The sequence below is a fragment of the Manacus candei genome, unplaced genomic scaffold (genome assembly GCF_025592945.1).
Source record: "Manacus candei isolate 608988 ecotype Guabito, Panama unplaced genomic scaffold, ASM2559294v1 h1tg000008l, whole genome shotgun sequence".
NCBI lineage: Eukaryota > Metazoa > Chordata > Aves > Passeriformes > Pipridae > Manacus > Manacus candei.
This window is the reverse complement of record NW_026138056.1, coordinates 31,322,103-31,350,080: the sequence shown is the minus strand read 5'-3', so window position 1 is coordinate 31,350,080 and position 27,978 is coordinate 31,322,103. Positions and strand designations below refer to the sequence as shown.

The 27,978-nt window shown below is 37.3% G+C and overlaps 1 long non-coding RNA gene across 2 annotated transcripts; it reads right to left on the bottom strand.

Moving 5' to 3' along the window:
• Positions 1–1,550: 1,550 nt before the first annotated feature.
• On the bottom strand, positions 1,551–21,594 carry LOC127462844 (uncharacterized). 2 transcript variants are annotated; one of them, XR_007900571.1, is made up of 4 exons: positions 21,412–21,594; positions 6,737–6,860; positions 2,189–2,309; positions 1,551–1,635 (listed from the first exon to the last, which is right to left on the bottom strand). It is a non-coding gene; the product is annotated as an uncharacterized LOC127462844 (long non-coding RNA). The 2 variants fall into 2 exon arrangements; XR_007900570.1 differs by lacking the exons at positions 1,551–1,635; positions 2,189–2,309 and adding an exon at positions 4,472–5,271.
• Between the last annotated feature and the right edge of the window lie 6,384 nt (positions 21,595–27,978).

Genomic DNA, 27,978 nt, shown 5'->3' with positions numbered 1-27,978 from the left:
GTTAGGCAACTTAGCAGTGGGTATTTCGATCAGGAAAGCATTTGTTTTTCAGATGGTGGGGAGTTAGCAATCAGTATGGTTGTGTTAGTTGGCTTTGTCTGCACGTCTACATTGAACGCTCAGAGCTTTTTTCTCAAATGCCAGCTTTGCCGTGGTCTGCCTTGGCTTTGTCAGTCCACGTTAACACTGCTGCCACTGTATCTACCTTGAGCTAAATACTACCTCAAACTATGCAACTCTAGTTAAATACCATTCCAAGATAAATATTTGGGAGTCAGCCAAGAAGCATCACAAACCACGGAGATTTCCAACATAGTTGCAGTGAACTTGTTTAAATCCTTGTGCCCATCAGCACTGGAATGCAGCATGGAAATAAACATGCAGTTTTGAGAGGCTATAAACCCTTTGTATAAGTGAAGTACAGAAAAAAGACCGAGAAGTTGCAATATGCAGAACCTAAGATTAGTTTTGTCTTATTTCATGTCCCAAAACCACCTGGAAGGTAAAGGTGAAGGTTCCCCTTCTTGTTTATGTATGTAGCTAGGCTAATAAAGATGGACTTTGTTTAGAATAACTAAAATTATTTCATTGAACTTGTTTAGTAAATTCTTCTCACTCTGAATTTAATTGTAAGTAGGAATCCTGATCCCTTTGAGAGAAAGGTAGGACGAGATCTGTCACTTAGGAATCTATATCTGAGAAAATTTATGTAGCAAGGTGTTTCGTATGTTTACATAGAGAAGATATGTCAAACTGAAACTCACTAAACATCAGCAACTTACACAGTATTTTAGAAGCATCCTCTTGTCATCTTTAAGGATACAAAGATGTGTTCATTAACAAAGTAGCCTTCAAAACAAGTAGTTTCTCATATCTTCTTTTGGCAGAATTCTCTTAAGAAAATACTAGGAGATGATTTAGGTACAATGTTATGAAAAATTACATCTTTCATTTTCAAAAGAGAACTCTGAGACAAAAGAAAATACACATTTTTACTCTGTCATCAATCAATTGGATAATGTCATATTTGTTGCAAGGGGAGGCATGTAAAGTTGACACCTGTTGCAATTTTAATTCAGAATGCTTAGATATTAATCCTTTTGAATTGGTTTCTATCTCATCTGTCTAGAGAGAAACATTTGTGAGCTCATGAAATTCTAATTGGAACAGCTCATTTTCTGTCTGTATAAACAGACAGCTTTAGTGGCCTTGTTCATGGAAGTCTGAGAGAGACTTTAATCAGCTTCATATATACAAGGAATGTTTATTGGAGCCATTTAGGTAAGGGACATAATTTGTGTTACACAGAAAAAGATGCAAGTCAATTCTTCCCCTAGTATTTAAATTCATTGCTCTGTGTGACAATTTATACCATCTTCTCTATTATATAAATAGGGAGGCCCATCCAACAGCAAAAGTCTTCATATTTTAACTTTCCAGGGAGCTGGTCCTGTTGCACCCAGAGGAACAGCACTCTGTCAGCTTGTGCATATTACGGCTTCCAGGCAGTGACTTACATGTAAGCGAGAAATGCTCAGATTGACAGTCAACCCTAGGTACTGAGTCATGTCACAGTGTCTCACTGAATGTGTTCTTTTCCTGTTGCTTTCCTCATCAAAGGTATAGTAGCTTTGTCTGCAATAAGAGATAATCAGAATAACATTTTTTTTGCATCCCTTAGGACTTACTTTCACATTTATCCTTTTCTTCTGATATTGGTTCAGAAACTAATTATCATCTAACTTGTATAAAATTGCTTTCTCTAGGAAGTAAATACTTCTGTCATGGAAGTGCTGTTATAACTAAGAAAAGGTCACAGCTTTAAATGCTGAAAAAGAGCAGTGTTACCTAGTGCACCCACAACTTCATTACAGTGATTTGTTCCTATTTTGTAAACCTTAGACAAGTTTTAAAAGCCAACAGCCATCTGAAATAGCAAAGACAAGAGCATAACAAGATTAAGCTATACCATTCATAAAAAATTTCAAGATTTCTGAGAGCCCAGCTGCAGTACTTTTACCCACAGTACCGCAGTATGCCACTAGTGAAAGCATCTTCACAATATCTTCTGAAAAGAAATTATGTTTATATCCACTGTTCAGGTGGAGAAATGAGGTACAATATTTTTAAGGATGGCTTTCATAAAAGTTGTCCTACAATTTAAAAAATCCTGGCTGAATTTTCTTACCTCTGAGTACATGAGAAGACTGCAAAACAGCAGGGAATACACTTCAACCTTCCTTACTCTATGCTTTGATCAGTTCACACTTGCTCAAGATTGTATCTGTATTCAGTAATACTCAGTAGCACTGTAAGACACAGCAAGTTGACATCTGTTTCACCAGGAAGATAAGGTTTGAGAAATCAGGGAAAGAAAGGTAAAAGGAAAATCCAGGCATTAAACTGACCAAAGCAAATGGCAGATTTCAGGAGCATCATTAATGGTTGGAGCTGAAAAGTATTAGTTGCAAAAGGAAAGCTGTTCATCCATTCATAGTGTTCTGATTTTGAATTTAAAGCTAGAAGGAAGTGTTGTTCAGAAGTGATCTGAGCAACAACTGGAGATTGCTAGGTGAAGTGCAGGCTGAATAAATACTAAACTTGGCTTCTCTCAGACTTTTAGAATTATCAAATAATACAGGAATTATAATGAAAGGACTTCAGTAAAAAGCAAGTGATGTCGTTAAAGAAAGCAGTTGACCTTCCACTTTGAAAGATACCTGCCACATAGCTTTCTACCCCTGCTGTACCTGTAAAAATATAATATCAAAAAGCAGAATACTCCAATCTCAGCAGATATAGACCATCAAGCTCTGTGCTAAACTGCTTCTCTGTTACGGTATTTAAACCACCCATGTAGCTGAAGAGAAATGCAGTGGGATGAAATAAGACCAAAAGTGAGAGGTTTTAGCCTACACAGCAGTTGCAGACTGGCTCTTGTCTGAAACTGGTACCCAGTCACAGGATCACAGCTGGGCACCTGGTGACAACAGTTTACTTCAAAAGCTTATCAGAATAAATAAAACATGGTGGTCCTGTTGGATACCTGACCTATAAGATTCTCTTCATCCAAAAGAGGGTTTTGTACATTTGTCACTTTAATGAAAGATCAAAACAGGAGGACCAGTAGTAAATAACATGCAGTAGCTCTGGAATACTGTCTTCTCTTGGACTTACAGTTCAGATGCAGAATTTAGTTCTGCTAAAAAAACAAAAGGCATAATCATTCTGATCTCTCTTAAGAAAATACCTTACTTTAAGTCATAGAGACTTTCTTTCTTGAGAATGGAAAGCAGGACTAAGCAGACTCTGGAAAATGGCTCAGATCCATGGCTTTACCCAGAGCACACAAAACACACACAAGAATGATGCATGGAAAAGTGACTTGCAGTGGCTTTGAGATCTGCCAGCTATGACTAGCTTGGCCAATATCTTGACATAACTAGAACAATCAAAATGCTGCTTCATCTCAGCAGCTGTGTCCAGGAGCCAGCATGATAGCTAGGAATGGCTGACTATAAGGGGACACATAGAGGTAAATATGCCAGCAGGATGTAATTCAAGAATCCCCCTGCTTGATGCTAAGTTTTCCAGGTTCCACCATGATCAGGGATATTTCCCATGGGTGATTGCATGCAAAGGGCTTTACTGGAGTGTGGAATGTGCCCACATTGGGCACATTGTTAAATGAGCAAAAGCATTTACTCAGTGCCTGTGGCCAATCTAAATATAAAATGTCTTCCACTATATTTAATAGTTTGTGGAAGAACACAATACAACAGAAAGGAATCTGATAATACACAATATGGAAGGGGTAGCAGTGTTTTTTGACATATTGCACGTTGCATGCCAGGCAGTGCAAGAAAGGCATGTCACTCAGTGCTTTTGATTGAGGAATGCCATGGTGGCATGCCATAGCCAAAAAGCCAAATTGTCATATGCCTTCCACTTTGCCGAGATGCCATGCTATGGAAAACATTGTAGGAATGAATGGAAACCCCCACTGACAGCCAGATCATGTTGGGAGATGTGCCAAAGGAAAATGAGAAGCATATTGGGTCAATTTTTTTGTTTTATACACAGTGAGTTTTTTAGCTACATTCACTTTATTTGTGTAGCACATCTAGATGAACATTAGGCAGACTTTTAATGCATCTTTCCATTTCAGAAGGCATGTAACTCAGCAGTCTGCAGTTTGGACTCTAGGACCCTGCTTGCAAAATCCCATCATTCTCCTGTTGTGGCTCAGAACATACATTACTGTTTCCAGAACTTAATATTCAGTCAATGAGATACAGCAAACATGGAAATAATAAGCCAGGTTTTAGATTTAGCAAAATAAACTGAGATGAACAATTTTCCTTCTGGCAATATATTAAAATGAGCATAGACTTGAAGGAATAGCAGTAGCAGAAAAAAGAATTTTAAAAAAATTCAGATCTGATACAAAAAACAAACAAACCAACCCAAAACCAAAAAGAACAACCAAACAAAAAACAAAAAAATGAAAAAACAAGCCTGCCTATTTCAGATATGTCTTCCAGAGCTGAAAAAATAAACTGATAAACTCTGCAGGAAGATGACTCTCCTCTTTTTTACCATAGGGATTTGCTTGTACGGCACTCACACTGAAATCCAAATCTGAGCTGGGCTGTCTACTTTTATGTACACTGGCACAGTCTGACTTGAAATAATCCAAGTATGAGAATTTGACCTGTACTGTTTGCTTTTATAAGATCTGTACGTGCCCATTTGGAAATTCTAGCAGATTGGCAACTCTTCTATATCAAGGCAGAGTTTTATGTATGACCTTCATCTTGCGTGATACTCTGGCAGTAGCATCTACCTGGGAACAGTCCTAACCAGACTATGGAAATGCTAACATGGCTGGAGAAGTTCCTAAGGGTTTTACAAACAGCATCTCAATGAAATATGCCACATAATTAATGATGCAGCAAATTGGAAATACTTCATGCATATTTTCCAGTGAGATACATCCCCCTGAAAGAGAATGTTATCACAAAATCATTGGATGTGTTTCCAGCCCTTGAAATATGCTCTCTGCAGGCAGAACAGTTTTTGTCTCATAAACATCTTCCAGAAATCCCTTGGTATCTGTTTTTCCCAAGAGAGTCACTGCTTATGAATCTGTATCATTTGTGCACTTCGAAAGGTCAGAACATAGCATCCCATTTCTATCAACATTTGCGCTTCTCTTTGATGGAGTCAAGATTTCACCCGGAGACCAGAAAGCATCTTTGAAAGAATCATCTGTAGATAACAAAAAGGTAACTGGACATGTGGAAATATAGACATTTATATGTGCATTGAAGTGTAAGTACTATATAATAAAAAGGGAGTCAGTATAAGGAATTCCATGCACATATTGAAGAGCAGGTCTTACTAGAAGAAAGGGGGGACAAAACCATAACAAAAAGCCTTCACTAACTTAGAAATTATATAGGATGGAAATGTAAATGATCTTCTCAAAAGAGTTTAAGAAATTTACTATCAAAAGCATTTTTAAATCCCACAGAAGTAGACTAAAAAAAGATATGCAGTGATTCTAAGATGCAATCTTTAAAAATCTATCTGATGATACAGTAATAGAGCAGCACTTCACTTTACAGTCAGTAATAAATTGCAGTCTTATGAACAAAATCCTCAGATTCTATCCTGTGCATTCTAAATCTCATTTTGCTGAATTTATACTGATACATCTCAATGGGCTCCTATGCTATGTTCAGCTTTCTCTAGCATGACCACATACAGGCTTGGGCTATGGATTCTAAACCTCATCTGCACTATAAAGTTGCCAGTACAACTAACAGAAATGCTGTTGCTCTGACAGTTCAGGATGATTCAGCACAGTGGTTTGTCCAGCACAAAAGATTTCGCTAGTTTGTCTCTCCCCATTCCTACCTTCCTGTGTCTTTCTGTTCCTCAGTCTCTTTTTTCAAATTTCTTTGACTTTCTCTGTGTTATTACTCTCCATTCTCTACAAATATGTTGGTTGCTCAATGCATGTTTACATTATGTATTTTGAAAAAAACCCCACAACCCTACTCATTTTTTTCCCCTCCTAAACGCATGCCAAGATTCATGGTTGGTTTAATGATAGATGCTAGACATATTTTATGTGATCCAATCAAAATCTGTCATTCAAGTCTCATAATCATTTCAGTGAACTTACATACCCAGAGTAGTGCTAAGGTACAGAAATATGTTTGAAGTATGGAGCCAAAATACTCAGACCCTTTCGGAACTAAGCTCTTTACTCTTGACCTTAAGGATGCTTCAGAGCTTTCTATAAAAGCAGTAAAGGGTATCAATATAATAGGTAACTTTTAGATATTTTAATTGAGGGTTTTTTTATTAGTAAACCCTTTACGTCACTGTGGAATTGTTCTTCCTAGACAAGGACAGAATATTTTCTGATACAAACACTCCAGATCTTCCTAACTTGTCTGCAAAGATTAGTAAGGGTCTTAATATGACAAGCTAGAGGTAAATAAGGAAGTTATGCTTCATGCTTGCAATGAATACAGTGCCTACTGCTGCATGGTGCTGCACTTCAGGCTTTTATGGAAGCAATAGCAGCATCATACCAAGGAGTGACACTGAGAGGTGCCCTCTGGTATTTGCTATTTCTGCTACTACATTAATGGTCACGGCTTATAATCAACACATAAAGACATCTGTAATAGTGAACAATGCAGCACTTTTTTTATCCTACCTTGGGATCCCTAACCCTGAGCATGCTGGAAGCCACATGCACCATCTGGAACTACAGACTCTGGTCCTCCCAATAGCAGTGATTGTGTGTCCTCCCCAGCTCGTCACAGGCACATATCCAGTCACTGTAATTGGAGGACAACACATTTTTGACTGTGGAAAGTGGTTGAGAATACAAAAAATTCCCTTTGATTCTTCACATTTGGTTGGTGCGAAGTTGATGCATTTCCCTCAATTCTAGTAATGTCAAGAAACTCTCTGCATAGTCAACCAGTCATTCTAGACTTGTGAAATGCTTTTGGTTTGTTCAGAGTTAAGATCAATGAAACCTTTGTGATCAGGATTCACACGGATGCACTCTCGGAGGACATGAATAATGAACCCGTTCACTACTGCACAACTTGGATACAAAATATAACTGACCTAATTCCTTAGAAGATCTTATGGATTAGTTTTAAGAGATATGCTGGGTTGAAATGGAGAAATGAGGATTAAATATATGATAATGAAGAATCATAGATCAGTAAATGCCTATGAGAAGTCTCAAGCAAATCCATACTGGCAGCTTATATAATCAATCAATATGTACCAATTTCTCGGACATTCCACATTGACACAGACAAGATTTCTCACCTAGTCACAAAACAAATTCTGCCAGGACAGCCCAGCTGTAATGAAAGGGATATGACAAAAAATGAGAAGTCATTAAACCTAGTCCTATCTTTAACACTGATGTCCTCAGAGGAGCTGTGGGTGTCACTCCCTGGCCAGAGATCACATTGTTGTAGTTGTGCAGAGAGTAGCACCCTGCTCTCTACCTCACAAGATTTTGTTAAAGATGAATAGTATGCTTGCTGCAAACTCTGTTGTTTTTCAAAACAGACACACAAATGCTAATTACAGGAACACCTTTACCAAAGGGGTAAATCTGATCTCATTCATTATTTTCTTGCAAAGTTATAGTCTGCAAGCAGCATACTGGGTGGAATGAACAGCATATTGAGCATCCACAGCAACCTGAAATTCATGTTAGTGTTTCTGAGTTTGTGTCTCTAAACATCAGTGTTTGTAAAGCTAGTTTCACTATTCAGCTATTTAGTCTTCTTCCATGTGCTTCTGGTGGGCGCTCCAGATTTAACCACGTGCTTTTTGCAAAGGTTCTCTATAAAAATTATAGCAAAGTATTTTAAGGCATTAGACATGGAAAATATTTTTCTAACCTTGCATCACTATATCCTTTTTGAGAGAGGCAGTGAACCTAGTGTTTCAATTATAGGTCTTACACACACAATTGGGCAACAGGCCAACAATTTTCATCTGTGTATTCAAGGACCAGTAGCATTTGTTTAGCTATAAATTCAGAGATGCTGAATGCATTGCATTTCTACTTCTCTGAGTTTATTAAAGGTCTGTGTTTGACAATATCTTTGAATATAATAAAATAATAAATTGTAATCTTGTAAAAAAAGTCCAACAATTATTCTGTATGGTAAAATAACAGATAATCTACCCAAACCACAAGCAAATAAAAAAATTTCATTTCAATAACTGGATGTATAGTCCATGAAGTCAAGTAATCCTTACCAAACACAATTTCTGAGACCGTAAGCTATCTCATATGGAGTAGCAATGCTCTAATCCCAAATGTTTTTTTAAAAGGTTATGTTAAGTCTCTTTGTTTCATCATGTGCAGGACAACACCTTCATTAACTCTGATGAATTTATCCACTTTGACAGCAGTCTTTTGCTTTTGGCATTATTATTTGACTTTCCTTTTCTGAGTGGTAGTCTACAGACTAATAACACTGGTTGCTAAGCATCCTGAAATACTGGAAAACAGACATTATGGATGTGCTTTTCCATAAAAGGTTTATATTTGTAGCAAGGTGTTTTTCCTCAAAAGGTTTATGTTTTAGTAGTCAGTCATGCTTATATGCAGAACCCAATTGCAGGAGAGATGCTGATCATGAGTCATTTGGTATTATGAGAGTTTTGCTGGTTTTCAGAAAGAAGATGCATTAGAAACTGATGTTTCTCCTTCAGCAGTCACCACTATAGCTCCAGTGCCTCAATGAAGGCAAGACATCTTCCCTGTGGAGAAAAACTCCTTACGGATCACAGATATATGATATATTTATCATCTAGTATCCAAACATATCATAACTGTTAGCATTCACCCAGAAAAACTAAGATTTGCTGTTTCTAGACAGTCAGATATTCAGTCAGTCATGTGCTTCTATGGCATAACTAAAGTTTTCATATATTTAATACAATGAGGAAGAAAAAAGGAGTTCAGTGGACCACTGATACACTGTTACAGTGACAGATTTGTGCCATGTAGGACAAAATGGTTGCAAGATGTTCCTCTGCTTCCCAAACTAGAAAAAAGCACTGCTGCTGGACAGCTAATCCATCTAGCACACAAGCCCAACCTAGCAGAGAATTTAAGCACGTGAAGAATTTAGAGTTTATAACCAGTCCCCTTGATTTCAGTTGGGGTGCTCATGCTTGTACACTTTGTAGACAGAGTTTGAGTGAGTAACATTTTCTTGTTACTCTAGATATTGGAGTTTTATGCTAAATAGAGCTGTCTATTTTTAAACTCATATAAAATTTTGCATTTGAAGAAATTATGCATTTATTTCAAAAATTAATGGAACTTGATCTTGTTACTGAATTAACTTACCAGATGTTCTTCAGGTGTGCTGGGGTGGACTTGGGAGAATCAAGCCTGAACTTCCCTATTTAGCCAACGTGTGTCTCAGCAAGGCATTTTGTGTTCTCCTGCATCTCTAGCAGATGGTACAAACCACCTGTCTTTTGTAAGACAGCATTAACCACACTCCTGAAAAACCTTTGCATTGCTAGTAGTCCTCCATCTTCTCTGATGGTTCTGTCTGTTACCCACGTGTCAACAACAAAGGCCAGGCTACATTTACTGGTCCTCTGTGAGAAGGGTCTCCTGTGCCCCTTCACTTATTCTCAGTCAGTGTTTGAACCGTTGGATAGTTGCACACTTTGAAAACTCTCTGGGGACAGACAATAAGATTCATGCAGAACAGACACAGCCATCCTTCATCAGGTTTTTATGTTAACACCATGAATACTTGTAAACAATAAATAAAACAGCAATGAAACCACTCCCAAGAGAAGTAAGCTTGATTTTGCATAACAAAGGATTCTGTTTTCTTCACCAACCCATCTGCTTTCTTCAGAATTTACAGCACACATTAGAGATTAAAGAAGCATCACCTGTGAGCATGTAAATAAAAGTAACATAACTTGGTGACATTTAATTGTGATGTGTTTGTTTTATTTCCACTATAATAAGTAAACAGTCCTTCAGCAATCACAGCATCATTAAAGCAAAAGTATCTGATTCAGAAAGTTTAAAATATTGCCCTGAAATAATGGCAGATAATACTGTGTTTATAAGATTTGTTTTTCTGTCTGAATTTACTACATGGTATGTGATCTCCCTATGGTACTACACTTCAGAATGGAAAAAACCCAACAGTTTAGGTTAGGCTTTCAGGAAGCATTAGCTAATTATAGCTTTTATAGTCCTCTTCATTTAGAACTAGTCTCCTGTTTGTAATAGCTGAGATCATCCCCGGCTTGCAACATCCCTCACAGTTACTTACTGGATACTCTGTTTTTTCCTATAAATACACATATCTGAACTCTCAATTCTGTTAGTTTATTTGAACAAAGTGATAAATTCTGGACTGTTGACTGTTTTACTTTATTCACATGATTGATTTCACCACAGATAAAAATTCAGAGAACAGCCATTATCTACGTATGGCTTAATTCAAATGTAATGAATTATAAAAATTATTGCACATGTTCAAATTTCCCTAGGCAATGCCTACATCTCTAACTCATTCTCCCTGTCTTTAACTCTGTTTCATGATCTTCCCAGGTGGTGAGGCTGACAAGTTGGTGGTTGCCAGGGTCCTCCTTTATACCCTTTATAAAAATGGGTGCAATGTTTCCCTTTTTCCAGTCACCTGAGACTTCGCCTGACTGCCATTATTTTTCAAAAACCATGGAGTGTGGTTTGGCAACTAAGTCAGCCAATTCCCCTGGGCCTTCGGGATGTATATCATAATCCAATTGACTTCAGGATGTATATCATCATCTAATTGGCTTGTATATGTTCAGGTTCCTCAAGTGGTCACAAACCTGATCTCTTACCGTGGGAGGGATTTTGCTCCCCTACTTCTACACCTTGCACTATGTGTGTGGAATTTAATGTGGAACATAAAAGGAGAGAATGCTGCTAGTGTAATAAAATCTTAAGAATGGTGCATAAATATGCTTATTTCCATAGGTAGGTATCTGCATTTTACATTTGTAACAAAACTTTAATGTGTTACTTGTGTAGATGTATTTTCAGGACTTCAGTAGTTCAAAGAGAAAAATTGTTTAGAATAGCTGCAAAACAGCCAACACTGAAATTATGACTTTTTTTTTTTTTTCCCCTGTCACTTTGTTATTAAGAACTCTTTTTGAGAAAGTGTGAGAGAAGCACTCTATCCCTCCCTGGCTCACGGGAATTATTCTCTGTGACTATCACCAATGTGGACAGTAAAATTAAAATGGAAAATTAGAGGCAGAATAACCATCCAGTAATATAGCCAAATAAGCTTTGAATCAAGTTGTATGCAGTATTTGATTAAAAAAAGGTTCAATAATAAAAAAAAAATCACCTTTTCAGTAACCATATACCATTTTGTTTTGTTCTGCTGTTTTGATAGAGAAGTTAGAACTTTTAAACCAACTGTTTCAGAAGAAATAATGAATTTTAATGCTTCATCACTGAGAAAGGAAAAAAAAGTCCTTCTTGAAAGTTCTGTTGCTCCTGTTTTTCACTGCTGAGTCTTTCAGGGGACTAGAAACCACCCAATGCAACTTACAAACAAACACGAATTTTCTGTAGCATTTTGACTAAAACACTAATATCACAAATTGTTTTTGGATTACCTCACCCTATAAAACAGTTATGTTAGCAGATGTCTTTGAACTGTCCCATATTTCAGGTCAAAATTATTCAGGCTGTTTCTTACTGCTATTCCTTCACTACGCTCAAGCCAGCAGCAGAGGGCACAACTCTCTGCTGAAAGACTCCGAGCAGGCTTGGAGTGTGACTGTGTGACTATGCCTCATTCCGAATAAAATGTTTTCTATCAGGAGCAATGTTTTGATTGTTTCAACAGTCAGTGACACCTCTGGAAGAAGGCGTTTCTCTTGTCCTATTTATTTAACAGTCAGTTCTGTACAAAATCATGAGATTTAGTTATGCCTAATGCAACTTCCAGAATACAGGTGTTATCTCAGATCACTGAAGTGATCATAGAATCATAGAATCATGGAATCACAGAATACTCTGAGTTGGAAGGGACCCACAAGGATCCTCCAGCTCTTTAGTGAATGGCCCAGATGGGGATTGAACCCACAAGCCTGGTGGTATTAGCACCATGCTCTAACCAACTGAGCTAATTGTTGCAGGAATGATTTGGGTTGGAAAGGACTTTAAAGATCATCCAGTTCCAACCCCCCTGCCATGGGCATGAACATCTTTCACTAGACCAGGTTGTTCAGGGCCCCATCCAGCCTGGCCTTGAGCACTTCCAGGATGGGGCATCCACAGCCTCTCTGGGCAACCTGTTCCAGTGCTTCACCACCAGCCTCTCATTAAAGAATTTCTTCCTAATATCTAATCTAAATCTACCCTTTTTTGGTTCAAGGCCATTCCCCCTCATACTATCACCACACACCCTTGTAAAAAGAACTAAAATTTTTGGAAATCCAAAAATTGAATACATTTGGTTGCCTTGGACTGCATGTATCTGCTCCATACATGCATACAGCTCCATACATACAGTTCAAATTGATTCTCAAGCAATAACAGTGATATATAGATATATACTTGGCAAAGCTACATTCAAACTGATCAGCAGCTCCAACTGAAGGGTATGGATCCAGAAAATGTATCATGCAGGTAACAATTTTCAGCAGACTCATGACACACAAATGTGATTTTCAACTTCTGGCCCTAAACTCTGAGGTTTGTGGATTCTTTTAAACATGAAAGGCAAGCAAGAAGAGCAAACCTGTGTGCTGAAAATCCCTAATGTAGGGTAAGTTAAATGTATCAACATAGCAGTCTGTCTTTCTCTTTCCTGTGTTATTTCTATAAATCTATATGTCTATTGTCACTATATATGCTTTTTCCATATTAGGGTACAGAATTAAAAGGAAAAGGCAAACACAACTACTCCGTCATTTCTGATACAATTTGTTTAATGTTGTGTCAATATAACTGTACATAATAAAATTTGTATTTATTACTATGCCATGTCCACCTAAAAATCTCTTCTGGTATCTAAATGTATTAGTTACGATTCAATATATTCCCTGAATATGAGATGCATAATGACAATTATAAAGTTCTCTTGGTATTTGGACTAGAAAATATGGATTACGTATTCCTACTACATGGTTACAAGAAAAGATTATGAATACTTCAATATTTGGACACAAGTTTTATCTTTGCTTCAGACTTTGGCTGTTCTTGTAACTGGGACAGGGAGTTCTGTATTTTTTAATGTACGTTGACATACTATCATCACTTAAAATAAATGCTCATTAGTAGTAAAAGCCTAAAACTGTAGCCCATAGCAGATAAAACTCCTCAGTTAAGATGACACTTTTTCCCTCTCAAAGAGTCTCCAGGTTTGATCCTGTCCACAATAACCAGCCATGCACAAACTGAGCTGTACCTCTGCCATTAGCAAAGCCCTTTGTAGTAAGCAGGTGCAAGTTAATATGAGATAGTAGCTCTTTCACGGCCACCGGGGTCCTATTATCTCACACCTTTATACCGTAGGCCAATATTTACTACGTCTTATTTTATTTCTGAGGTGATCCTTAGCTCTTGCACCCTGTGCAATACTTTGCACGAGGATGGTCAGAGCTTCCTCAGTTCAAACAATGCCTGATGGCTTGGAAGAGCCCTCCTAGGCCACTCCAGGACTTTCGTAGTTTTGCAACTTTTCTCCTACTAGTTTACTTACAATAGCTATATAGAAAGATTATCTAATACAGCTTATTTAATTTTGACCAGAGCATTACAAATAGCAGTACCTTGATTCTCTGTAAACATTAACTAAAAAGGATCACTATGAGAGCTAGTAAATATTTAGTAAAAATATTTGTAGCATTTTTTTTCCATAAATCAATTCACTATCCAAATTTGTAGATTTGGTACTTACAAAATGAAAAATTTCAGATGAATATTTTTGTAATCTAATATGTTTCAGAAGAGTTTTATGGGTTTTTTTCTGACTAGTGTCCTTAAGATTATTTTATATTCATTCCTGTACTGTGTTTATTTTTAATTTCATACTCTCAAATAAGGTCAATGGGTATCCTGCTGTATCCACTACAGACATATCTGTAGTGTTTTGCAAGTTCAGAACTGCAGACATTAAAACTTAGTATACATTCATCTGGAAAGCCATGGCTCCACTTCTATTTATACTGTAAAGGTTTTGCCAAGGATATCACATTTCATTAATCCCATTTTCCTGGAAAGGTGCTAACAAATTTCCCTGCAGTGTGGATAGTCTAAAATGTGTAGACAATAATCAGTGGTTGATGGAATACAGGGTTGTGTTTTAAGAAGTGTATTACCATCCACGATCCTCAGCCTTCCTATGCCCTGTGATGCTCAGACATTTTTGTGGTTGCTGTCTCAGCAATTTAGTCCAATAATTCTAATGCACTGGGAAAACATGACAACAACTGGACTACAAGTCCAATGGAGGAACGTACTGGAGCCAAAAAAAAAATTATAAACTGCTTTAAATCATATTATTTTAACTTACTTTTATAGATAACTTACTTCAATCCCTATTGCAATTTGTAAAAAGCTTTTATTTTGGAAAAATATTTCAGTGCTCTTTGAGGTCAGGTATTTTCTCCTACCATGAAGTTGTTATTAAAAAAAGCTTTGAAATGGGTTTTGTCAGCTAGGAAAAGGATCTGAAAGAAGTCACCCAAATGGAAAGAGCTCTGCAATGAGCAGTAACATATCAGCCACCCTTCCTAAGCTGACTTTGTTCAAAGTCAAACCTAATTTCTTAGTCATCTGGAGAAAGGCTGATGACTTTTGATGTACAGGCACATCATAACTTCAAGAATTGAAAAAAGTGAGTCTATTCAAAAAAACACTGGATTCTTTTCTTTTGAATCCTGGTTCATGAACTCTTTATGAGCTCAAGAGTTCCTTCATAACTTTAACCTTATTCTTTGCACTCATGCAGAAGGAAAAAAAAAAGGTTTTGTCAGATTTTTATTTAACGTTGTAAGAACTAGCAGCTTAGACTTTGATTAAGAAATACTAGTTATTAAATATTTTAGTAACAGTGATAGGATCATAGTTAAAAGCTGAAGTGCACTTAGGGAGCTAGAAGTGGCAGTAATGGGAGGAATCATAAGTCAGTTGTGTTGGGTTTCAAGAAGCAAAGCAGTTGTTGTGTCAGTCACGCACACTCTGATGCATTAAACCAAAGGTCTAGAATTACTTTATAGTCAGGCTGATAAACAGTAAAAAGGTCACAATTCCAAAATCTTGGCTCCTCTTCCAGGAGATCATTTTACCAAATCTCTGCCATGCTCACCTTGCACAGAAGGAATATTTTTCATAGTCATAAAATTGACATTGATTATCTGATTGAGCAAAAGACACTATGGGAACATTTCCCCATTGTATTCCCATTGTATCTGTATAACAAGGCAAGATTTATATTTCCTTTGGCTATTCTTCCTAAAACTTCATTCCTTTCCTAGAAAATTCAAAGTTACTCACTCTTCTGCATTCTTTGTCACTGAATTTCTTTATATTATCCCCAGATCATGCTGTAATGCACCATCTGTTTCACGCAAACCATAAACACATTTTCAAATCTCTCTGGATTAGTCCTATCTAACTGGTCACTTTCATTTTCAGTGGTTCAGCTGACAGTTCTTGACAACACACAGAAAGTCTTTGATATTATCTATATAACTAACCCACAGTAACCAACACAGTCTACAGATAACTGATGGCAGGCAAGGAACTGAGGGGTCTCTTTCACCCTGCTGTGTGAACAACTGCTTTTGATTTGGTGCTCTGGCTCTCATAGGAGTGAAGGAACTTATCTCCTACATTGTTCCAAAGGAACGATGACAATTGATACCAGTTCTGGTTAAAAGTCAAGATTTCTGTTCTGCAAGAGACACATACTGTTTCAAAACAGTTCTTTAGAGAATTTATAAATTTTACTGATGGTTGCTAAATCTCCCCTCAAATAAATTCTAAAAGTTCTAATTCTCAAAGAAAAAAAACTCCTGGATCATGAACACTTTTGCCCTGAAGTACCAGGCTTATACATCCCTCCAAGACTCCCAGCAGTCCTAGGGGACAGGCAGGAAGATGAGAGACTTAAATGTTACCAGTAACCTTGTAACTTGGAATCAAACTCCAAATCTTCTCCTGCAGCAGGAGAGAGGCTGCAAGTCCTGGGCAGACATGCTCAGGACTAAGATGGCCTTTTTGGGGGTCCTGAACTACCTGCTGTATGGCTCAGCTCTCAGTCTGGTGCTAGGTTTTGTTTCCAAAGCCTGAAAACAGGCACTGACACCAACCTGAGTCTGTTCCAGTGCTAAACATGTCAGCGATCTGTCACAGCCATTCCAGACCATGGCAGCCCAGGCAGCAGCAGGCAGCCTGGTTTGCCTTGCCCCTGACACTTGGTGCAAGCCTCGTTACTGACTGGAGAACTGCAAGTTAATAACTGGCCAGGTCCGGCACACCTAAAATTTCCAGCTGATCTGTTTGTTTTGCTGTCTTTGTTTCTCACATAGCTTACATAGCAAGGTTCCCTGAGGACCATAAATTGTGCACCCTTCACTTCAAGCAGAAATTTCATGACGTCATGAAAAGCTGATATCATTTTAGTAATCTGACTTGGATCAGTGAATGAGCAGATGAAGTTGTCTTTCAGCAGAGGTTTGTGGTGATAATTTTTTCTTTGAATATTCTCTATTCTGATAAAACATAATTTCTGAACAACCAAAAAAATTAACAAAAAATTGCAATGCACCTATGACTGAGACATACTGGAAAACTGCCATATTTCTAGGCACCAATGGCAGGAGTTTTACAGATTCTAATACTACTTGCACAATGGTATCTGAAATTCCCGACGTCAGCTGCAGACATCTGCAAAGGCAGATATTGGTAATTTCCTACTACTGAGAATAGCCTGTAAGAAAAACAGCAAAATGTCAACAGGTTCCAGTTTTGCAACGCAGGATGACAAGGCAAGGCTTACATAATCAATGATAAACTGTATTTTTTATAGAAATAATTAATGCATATACTCAGTTCAAATGGTTAGAAATATAGATAATACCATAACTATTTAACTATGCTGCAGTACTGGTCAAGCATAAAGTCCTAAAAATGCAATCCTGCTTTTAACCGTATATGAGACAGAGTTTAAGCCAGGCAAAATCCTATATGTGTTAGCAGAACTTAGCTTGAAAACAGTCAGGTATGAGTCACCAAAATTGCCTTGAAGATTCCCAGCAGTACAAAAATGGCTTGAGGTCATTCCCAAAACATCTGACGCTGGTAGGACATAGTAGGTTTTGGACGTCTTTTCTTATTGAGAGCATTGCTAGTTGTATTAATGTAGTATTTAACAATAAGTATATTATTTTGTTGAACACTGACGTTGTTGTTTTCCACCAGTAAAAGCTACTGAGATTGACTACTTTTTAGTGATTGTCAAAATGAATGTTCTAAAATCCACATACAGGTTTCTTAAATCATTGATATGGATTTTCAAAGACACTGAGCATCCATTGCTTTCTGGATAGTCTTCATTTTTATACCACAATTGTCCTTTGGAGTATTTAGTGTAAAGGTCTTTGGACCACATTTGAACAGTCATAATGATTTATATTTTAATTCGGCATCCAACTCATATCTGTCTTAATATGTACTGGATCAAAAAGTAAGCAGATTGCCAAACACAGTTTCCTTATTACAATCCTTTCCCTTGTCCCGGTTTCTCATGCCATTCTGAAATCATATGGAATTAACAAAGGTTGGTTAGAAAATGTTACTGTCTTTACTGTTTAAGCAGGCATATAAAAACTCAGATGTAATTTACAAAATCAGAAGAAAATCAGAGATCTTTTCTGAACAGGATTCATCTGCAACAGCAGGTTTTTTGTAAAGAAGACAGCACCTCACAAGGAGAAAAAAAAACGCAAATTTGACCAGGAGTTGTCAAGGCAGCAATGGTAAAAGCAATCTTTAATAGAAAATCATATATATTTATAATATATTTATTTCTTTTAATTATAAAAATCATCATTTACTTGGATTGTTAACATATCAATTATTTGTATTATGGTTCCAAGGGAAAGTGGTATCACTTCAGTACTGGTACAAAATTGGAAGTAGAAAACTTCAATTATTTATTTTGCCTAGGACCTGACCACTGGCACAAGTTGTACTCTGTTGCCAATGGAGACCATCAATCTCCTATAAATATTAAAAACAAGGAAATAAAAAAAATATCCATTTCTGAGTCTTCTCTAGATCATTTGTAAACCTTCCACATGCCAAGAGATCATCAGTGTTGGGCTTTCATTCCACATGAAGTTTGAGGATGAGGACAACCCATCAGGTTAGTAAAAAGGGGACCTGAAGAGGGGGATGTGAGACATTTTTTTGTCATTCTCTTTTTCTTTAATTTATATAGAAAATTTATATATGCTTTTCAGGAGTAATTATATAGATTAGGATATGCTTGCTAATTTTGCTATACTAGTTGGCAACATCCTTTAGATGTCAGAGAAGATCCAAATTACCATATTTAAAATTAAGACTTGTTAGCAAGTGTACTTATGTCAATAGTAAAAGGACTGGTAATTTCCCAGTAGGAAACCTCCAGAATAATCACTGATTTGGGGAGGGAAAATCAGGAGGAGACTTTCTAAACACAGTTATTCAATTGTGCTTTCTTTTTTCATCTACAGCGGAGATTTATACCTATGTAACAATTACAGTATAACTCCATATGGAATAACTCTGGACTAGGTTTTTTTTCCTCAGAGGGTCTTATTCCCTTGTTAGCAAAGGAGATTTATTTCTGCTCATGTATAACCTTGCAAATGCTGTGAGAACTCCAGGTACATATTTCTAAGCATCATGAACAATTACAGGTGTCTATCCCTACAGTGGAAATCAGTACACATTTAGTGGAAATCAGTACACATTTATATGCTTGTAATCAAAGAATTAATGATAATAACCAATAAACAGTGTCGATAACATCCATGTACACCTGTGGCAGCTCATAATCTAAATTCAGAAAACATCAAGTACCTATAACTGTTGACTTCTGTGAAGAAAAAAACCTTTAAAATACTGTCATAAATAATACAGATTTTAGTGGAAGTGAATTCCATGAAGTAGGATTGTTTGTTCTGCAGTTCTTAAAATCCAGTTACTGTTTCCGGCAAACTGCTGGTTTTCTGCATTATTTCTGCTGTTATTTTCTCTCTAGAGTAGAAGGTGTATTCACATCTATTTCACCTGAATTTTGGAATTGTGTCAAGCAGAAGTGCAGATTTACTGTAACCAATGCACTCATATACGTACCTAGAATTAAAACCTTCAATGACTTAAAACTGTATGAACTGTCAGGGTTTTTTTCTTCAGATGCTTAAAAATAATCTCATTTTGAAAGATGTTAACATGGAGAAAACTGCTTGCACATTATAAAAATCTTTGAAATTTATAACTTGCCTGTCAGGAAGACTTTATTGATTGATAAAGTTTTTACCATATTTCATGTATGTGCAGTGCTAATAGGAGGACCTCTCACTGGAACATATACTTTGGGACCAAACCAGTGAGCTCAGAGAACACAGTGAATGGAAGGAAATATGCCTCAGAAGTAGCCAATGAAAGAAAAGTCAAACTCAAGTTTTCAAAGTCCAGTCACATATATCATCCCTAGGGGGTGAAAAAAAGGATATATAGATAGCTTTGATAGTTATTTTATTTTGCAAAAGCAATCTCAGCTCTGCATGTGTAAAGTTGACTTTGCAAGAACAAATTGGGTTATGTTGTTGTGTTTATTATGCTAAATTTAGATAATCTAAATTCATATGTAAATAATGAGAGGGCTGTAAGGTACAGGTATAAAAGTAAGTAACATCTGCTAAATATTTAAAAGGTCAGCTGTACAAGTACAATCAGCTTAATACTACTCTAGCTGCTTTTTAGAGAGTCTGATCACCTGATGATCCACTATAATTGTAGCTGGAGCTCCTCAAAGCTACAAGCATGCTGGTCACTGTAATGTGGTTGGGTTTGTTGGTTTTATCCCTGGCTTTTCAAGAACACCAAATAAGAAAGAAACACAGAATAAATTAATGAAGGAAAGAGGAAAAAAGTTATCTAGTGAAGGCCCCAACAGCTGTCTAGTACATTAAATGTCTTCAGATAATGAAGCAAGATCTTATTTACAAAAGCTAAAGTAACAGACTTTATTTCTTTTCCAGTGCTTTAGTGCCCTGCTAATAGTCATCAACATGCTACAAACTATTTGTGTTCAATCCATGTAATGTTATCTTTGGCAGCTTTTTAGATGTTATGAACATTACAACATGACAGGCTAAGGAGATGGATTACACATTTTTAATCTAAGCATTAGGAATATGCAGCCAGAAGTGTCTTCCTAATAGTAAATTTTCTGGTGTCAGAAGTTATCTCACTTGATACAGCCAAGATAAGAAAGGGGTGTTCCTTTAGAATTGCTTTCTGTTGTAAAGAGATAGTGCGCTTAAACTGTGTTTAAGCAGCACATGATTAAGTGTTTAAAAACTTGCTTTAAATCAATAGTTTAAAATGTGTTGAAACAGTAAAGGTGTTAAGTTGAAAAAATTCAGATTTAAAATTACAAGGGATTAGGAAAAAAAGGGATTGAAATCAGAATTTTTAGATTATGTGCATTATGTGATAATTTCCACATTCTGTTTCTATATTTTAGAATCTCTTCCTTGTATGTTAATGAGTTCTAATATTTTCTCTTGTGATGTTGCTGAAACCTTATACAAGTAATCCGGGACTAGTCTATTGCCATAGAATTACATAGTTCATATGGAATTGCTAAGCACATTCATAGGTAAGATGGCATTTAAAGAAATTCTTACAATTTCCAAGTTCTGTAAGTTTTGGAAATTTTTATTTCACAAAAATAAATAACTCAAGATACAATATGCAAAACACTAGGCTGAATGAAAGTTCCTTAAAACTCTATGAAAGCAAATGTGGTCAAATACTTGTTGAAAGACCTATATTAAATATAAGCCATTCACTGCCATGACATATATGGCCATAACATCAATCTTTTCAGTAAATAGGACTACTGTGAATAAATATTTCACCATTTGTAACAAAGTGGTTACACTCCTCAAAATGCTATTTAATTTACTACATTTTTAAAGACATGGAAATAAAGGCATGCACAGGAGACTGTCAGCAATAAAGTTAGAAAATTGTATGTCCCTTGTACATTTTCCACATCTTTGAGTACTTACCTCTAAATTACTTTCAGGAATATGTGCAGTTCTTCCTACCCCAGGGTAAAGCCCGTGTATGAGTCTGGACAATGCCAGGGCAATTCAGCTGACTACGATAAATCTGCAGGAGTTCACAAGCAGGTTCTCAGTTTCATGGTCAGACCCTAAGAGTGCAAACTAGCTTTCCTATTTCACACTAATTGTGGCATTTCTTCGTAATAGAAGCAGCAAAATTAATCCTGACAGTTGCTTTTTAGCTTCATTTCATGCACTGGAATGCAGACGTATTTGAATGCAGCTGAGGCTTTCAACAAGCTGGATGGCTTGGCAATTGTCACTGTTTTCCTGGAGGTCAGTTACTGACATACTGAAAACACATATCTTTCTCTGCCCTTTCCTTATCAAAGCTGCAGTGATGAGGACTAGAAAAAATATGCCTTTATGTTAAATAGGTGGCGATGATTGTCTCTTATCCTGCTATAGCACATATTTCCAACTTGGCCCATGCTTCTAGATGGATGTTTTACCTAAATACCCATTTAATCCACAGACCGTCCAGGAAGAGCTGTGCTTTAAAGCATGGGTGCTAGTGAACTTGTGTTTCATTCATCATCATAACAGGCAATGTTCACACCTTTTGTGGTTGCTTTCCACTTCATTTACAACAATGTGAACTTTCTCAATAGACAGTTTGAGTCACATGTGGTGTTTGTGTCTATGAGTCAGAAAATTCAGTTCTAAATCAGAACTCCAAGACATCTCGAATCCGTGCACATGATATACTTACCCTTTCAAAACCAACTGCGGCAGGAAAAATAATTCCTTCTTATTAAGGAATTTTTTATATTAAGAAAACATCATAACACAGTATTCTACATTACTATATACTGCTAAAGTATAATTTCTCATAGTTATACTGAAAAAAGATACCAACAAAACATTTTCAAAGTGAATGTCAAGGATAAGCACATATGAACAACGTAAGCATGTACTTCTGAACCACAGATTTTTGCACAACTGTTTGCATTACTCTGCAAAGCAGAAGGAAAACTTCCTGTTATTTTCTCAAGAGTCCTAATTTTGTCTTGTTCACAGTGGGGTTGTGAAGTTCAACTAATAAACACTCAGAAATTATATTCTTATTCTTGATTCTGTAAGAATAAAACTAATGTTACATATTTAGGATTTTAAAGTACTTTTTTATTTACAGCTTGGCTAACACAATGAAAACCTGAAGGGTAACTTAAGACCTTGGGTTCAGTAAGGACTAAGGTAAACAATCACAACCTGATCATGGTAATATAGATAGCAGTTAAATTAAAATCTACACTGTCTCTCATCTGCCTTTTTGAAGACTTCAAAATAATGCAGGAGTTCATCTGAATGGGGCTGTTGAGATGTGAGAGCTGAAATTGTAATCCTGGGCATGAGTTTATGGGATCCAAAAAGAAATTTCTTATTGCTAGGGCTCCATACTGTAGATAGATATGGGCTTTTTGTGTAGAAGTAAGAGTTCACTGTTCATGGTTCCTACCTAATACTATGCTTCCATCCCTCTGTCTGTTTAAAATTATGCCAGGTAATTATCATCAACACAGCCTCACAATAACCAAACAGAAATTTCGCTCAGTTAAGGGAAGGAAAAAACAGGGAGAATACATAACACCACAAATGCACTTTTCTTAAGTTGTCTTGTAAAGCAGTGACTATTCCCACTAAGCCTCTCATAAAAGCACAAGATAAGCAGAGATAGAATCTGCAATGAAACAGTATTGTAACAGTGCTATGCTATCAGTGTTTTAAAGGAAATTGTGTGATAATTGCTGTTTTATTTTACCTGCAGATCTAATAAATAATTATTCCACATAGGTCCATGGAAAAATAAAGGTCCTTGGTCTGGCTGTACATTTAGGTCACACACATATAACACCAGGTTCACTATTTCTCAAGCACAGCAATACTCAGCTTTACAAATGGCTCCAGCCATGACAACTGAATTACTTAGTGGCCAGCAGTGTCAAAGGTCTGAAGAAGATAAAGTCAGACTCTACAAGGAACAACGTAAATCATTAGGACAGAAATTAGGTTTCCAGTTGACCCCACTATGTAACTTAAATGTTTTTTAACTGAAATGAAGTACCTTCCTTAAATTATGTAAGTCACCATTATCTGCTGGAGTTTTACAGCACATGTTGCTACAGATAGAGTTTCTTCTTTTACATTTGCGTGCCTTGGACTATACAGCAGTGCAGTTAACATTTACAGATACTCATGCTTCTGCTATAAAGTACAGAGAAATTTCAAATTCATGTTCCCAACATATTAAAAAGCTGAATTATTTCAAATGCAAAATACACCTCTGCCGCAATCAGCTGCCTTCAGCAAGACATAACTGTAGGACCACCTTTTAAGCAAATCAATGTGTGTATTCAGCAACTGGATCAATAAGGCCTTGGTCAGTCACTTGCCACCACAATGTAGTAGCAAGAAGTATATCAGAACATGTGAAATGCAATTATCTTATACCTGGCTAGCTTGTGTAGCCTTGATGTCTTACGCCTGTGTAGCCTGTTAAGCATGATGACAGAAGTCAATACTCTAACTTAATTCAATGCAATGCACAATGAAATCATACCAAGATCTTTTTTTATTCCGTTCCAAAACAGGCACTACATTTATGTCTAACTTTCCATATGAAACAGGCTTTGAGATGTCACGAACAATTTACACCTGGAAAAAAAAGAGGAGAGGTCATTTAGTCTTATTCTTCTACCTTGGAACTAAAGGAAAAAAATGTTAATTGAAAGTGCAGAAGAGTGAGCACAAACTGCAGATTAGCACACGGCAGCTAAAATGCGATACTTCAACTTTGTCTTAGAATTCCACCTTGATGAGCGAAAATTTCCCTTTTGTCAGTAAAGCACATTTTCCTAATATTACCAATCTCTGATGCAGAATCATGAACAAAAGGGGAGCTCACTCATGAACATGGGAATGAAGAACTCAGTGTTCAGCAGCACTCCCCACTTCTGTGCTAATTAAAAGGCAGACAAATCAACACTCAGTCATATACTCCTGCCATCCTCATCAGCAATACCTATTCCTATTACCTTAATAAGCAAAGCTAGTAAAATGCCTCTTTCTGTTTGTAAGATTACAAAAAAAGTTTTGAAGAGGCCAATAATTCTGTCAGGTAATGGATACATTCTTAATGAGCAATCCTCAAACCACACTGTTTTCTCTGCCTTAGTGCAACAACTGCATCATTCCTTTAACTGCCATGAACAGGAGAATAATCTTGGAGAATCACTCCTCTCAATTCTCCAGAAAAAAATAATCTAATGATGCTTGTGAAAAAAGTGAAAACAGACACACAGCTGTATCAGTTTGACTGGTTTCAGAGGAATTGTCTTCCTTGTGATGGCAAAAAAAAATTATACTTCACAAAGAGATCACAAGGGGAACACCACTGATAAATGGAAACAAATCTCTTAGGTAGAACAATAGCTTTCTGTACAGAACTGTTTTATTCAGCATCTCTTTAAAAATCTCCCTAACTAGTGTCCTGAGCTATGTCCTGTAATTTCTCAGATTTAAAGTGGGCCTGAGCTGCAGAGCTGTGGGTTCTATCAATTGGAGAGTTTTGCATGCGTGCAAAAGGGTGTCAGGAATTGGGCAGCTGCATCTACTAGTTTGTTTCAAGCTCATCTCCAACATAAATGACTTCTCCTTGTTTCTTTTTGTGCAACTTCTTCAGAAATTTACTTTAATAAAATATAAGTGAAAACACTGAGTAGAAACAATTTTGAAAATAAAATAGACTTGATTATGACAACCAAGAAAATGAATAAGTGATTCACAGTCTAGGAAATAGTAAGGCAAAGGAAATGATCAAGGAAAGACCAGCTCATTTCACAGTACATCTAGACTTTGACTACCAGTAAAGGAAAGTTCTCTTATCTGTATAGTCTGTGGATCTGTGAAAGGAAAGGCCTTGTACAAAAAGTCTCACTTCCTTTATAGGACTTTCTGGGAATCCTCTGCATCTTTAATCCCATCTATAAAAGGTGAAGCACTGAAGGGCTGCAGAGCTGCAGTGCTGGGCAAGACTGGCAGCACAGGATGGGCAATGTGGGGCTTGGAAGCAGCTAGTAACAATGCTGGGCAATGGAAGAAAACTCTTAAAACTGAAATCAGTTGCTGTAGATCATATAGAAAATATTTACATATAATACTACCTCTTGAAACTTCTAAAACTGCTTTTTAAGCAAGACTGCTTGGTAAAATAAACACAATTACTAACTATTCTGAATTTCTTGATTTCATTTATTATCAAAGAAAAGAATTGCTGAAAAAAATCCCACCAGGATTCCTGGTATACTGCTGCCTATGTTAGGGTATTGTGTCCTAGCTTCCTTGCAATGCCTTATTAACATTTTTCTACATTAGCACAGAGTTCAAATAAAATGCATTATTTTTTGACTGTTTAAGTCATTAAGTCTTTTGCAATGGTCTGAGGTAACCAAGAGATCACACTGTAAAAACTGCAGCCTGAAAGGAACACTTCCCTTACCACCAATTTATTGCCACCTGATCATCCCCTTTCAGATATCCATTACCTTCACTTCCCATTTTATCTGTGGAGAGCTACAGCTCACATTTGGATAAATCTGTGAAATTGAGAGGCTGGAATATTTTAGAATCACAGAATCATAGAATGGCTTGGGTTGGAAGGGACCCTAAATTTCATCTAGTTTCTAACCCCCTGCCATGGACGGAGACACCTTTCATTAGACCAGGTTGCTCAGAGCCCCATCCAACCTGGTCTTGAACATTTCCACAGATATCCATCTTGTCCCTGGTATTCACTGTATTGGAGGATATGTAACTTCTGCTTAATTTCTCTTAAATACACACATGTACACACCAGAATGGAAATTTAAGATCGAGCTAGGAAAAAGCCCCACATTTCTCTCTCTCTTCACACCCCAAGGAGAATCAGGTTCATTCCTCATGTATCCTTGGAACGCCATTTACTGCTTCTCATGTCACCAATGAGACTACATCCATCCTGCCCAAGTAAGAGAACCGAGACAACAGCAGAGGGGTGACCAAGCGTGACACGTGGCCAGTGGCCCTTGGTGCATCTTCCTTGGCAGGAATATGGCTGCTGGAGTGATGCCTCAGTAACCAGACACACCAGGGCAGGGGAGCAGAGTGTGTCTGCCAAAATGCTGCAACACAGTGTGGTAACCCATGCCAGGCCCACAGCACTGAATTCAGCCTGAGATGAGCATGCTGGCTCAGCATGCTGGACTCGCCCCCATGGGCACCAGTGCTGGCTTTGTCAAAGCCAGGTAAGACAGTTTCCTAAGCACCATTTTTGACCTTTTAGTCACAAAAGCATCAGCTCTTCACAGGAAACCTGATGACACAAGGATGTGTGTTTCTGAGGCACCACAAATATGAATTGTGGTGATGATTTGTCCTGTTCTCATTCTCACTGGAGTCTTTAGCAAACTGCCTGTTGACTGAAGTTGAATGGGATAAAGCAGTGAAAGAGGCTGAAAGACTGGAAAAATCAGTGTCTGGCATGACTAAACCTAACACAATTAAATCTCATGTCTTTTTGGGACATTAGGTATCCAGAGCAATGTGAATTGCTAATGGTGGGACTTGATGGTTCTAGAGGACTTTTCCAACTGAAATGATTCTGTGATTTTGTGATTTAAACATAAAAGACCAAATCACACTCTGCCAATACTTTTATAAATGATACCTCTGAGCATACCCTCTCCTACTCTGCTGTATGCTCAGTCTTTCAGCTGGAGGGTGTTAACCAGGAGAGACCTGAGGCCTGGGGCAATCTGGTCATCTGGGCTGCTCCTTGAAACCAAACTGCTTCCTCATGATAAGGAGACATTAGCCCTTGGCAAACCAACAATTGGACATCAGGAAGTGTTTAGATTTACCCTTGAAAAATGTGTTAGGACAGATTTGGGAGTAGTGGCGCAAAAAGCTATCAGCAACTTATGCAATAGAACCACTTCTGTCTTATCAGGAAGTTCTGCATGAGGAAGAGCAAGGAGGGGGACATCCACAGCCCCTTCTGTGCAAGTGATTGAGCTTCCCTTGCAGTCCTCAGAGGGAGGCCAGGTCTGCACATCCCACTCTGTCCCTCATGAAACGTTGTTCTCTTTCCATTGATTTGCACCATTGTGAAGTGTGGTCTAATATCCTCTCAAAAAACCTTATTCTTAATTATCTTCATGGAATCATGCAGGTTGTTTCTGCAACATATTTTGGAGACATGGTCCCATGGATCCATTGAGTCTTGTGTCTGTGAAAATGCACATAATTAAGAGGAATGCCTGAAACACTGAAACAGCCACAGTCCAGCTATTTAGAGTACTTTTAGCTCTTGAAGAAGACCTGCAGGATTACTGTTAAGGTAGGATTTTACAAAGTGTTGCATTTTGCATTTCTTTTATATATCCCACAGCAAAGTCTGTAACATGGATTCTTTTGTTATTGGGTCAGGGGAAAGAAAGGCTCCAGGAAAAGCCTCCAGACAGCTTTAGATAA